Source organism: Bison bison, unplaced genomic scaffold (assembly GCF_000754665.1).
Source record: "Bison bison bison isolate TAMUID 2011002044 unplaced genomic scaffold, Bison_UMD1.0 scf7180017864349, whole genome shotgun sequence".
Taxonomy (NCBI): domain Eukaryota; kingdom Metazoa; phylum Chordata; class Mammalia; order Artiodactyla; family Bovidae; genus Bison; species Bison bison.
In genome coordinates this window covers 4,716,771-4,716,985 of record NW_011494921.1, presented here as the reverse complement: position 1 = coordinate 4,716,985, position 215 = coordinate 4,716,771, and the positions used below count along the sequence as shown (strand labels likewise).

General features: G+C 65.1%; 1 long non-coding RNA gene across 2 annotated transcripts in view; it reads right to left on the bottom strand.

Annotated features, from left to right (window-relative positions):
* Positions 1 to 215, bottom strand: part of LOC104999247 — a 6,466-nt gene that overhangs the window by 5,683 nt on the left and 568 nt on the right. For both annotated transcript variants that reach the window (XR_826573.1, XR_826574.1), the window contains exon 3: positions 150 to 215. This is a non-coding gene — a long non-coding RNA (uncharacterized LOC104999247). The remainder of the gene's footprint in view (positions 1 to 149) is intronic.

The window sequence follows — 215 nt, the reverse complement described above, 5'->3', positions numbered from 1 at the left end:
TCCCCTCGAGTCCCGGCCCAGCCCCGGCCCCTGCGCTCAACAGCAGCAGATCCTGGCCCCTCTGGGTCCGCCTGCTGCACTTTATCTTGAAGCCTGAGCTACCTGTTCTATCTGAATCCCCTCCTTGGCCGGATATCCGGCCCACTTACCCCTTCGGTGCCTCTCCACACATCCACGGGGCACCATCGCCTGCAGCTCTGCAGCCTCGGGGCCTC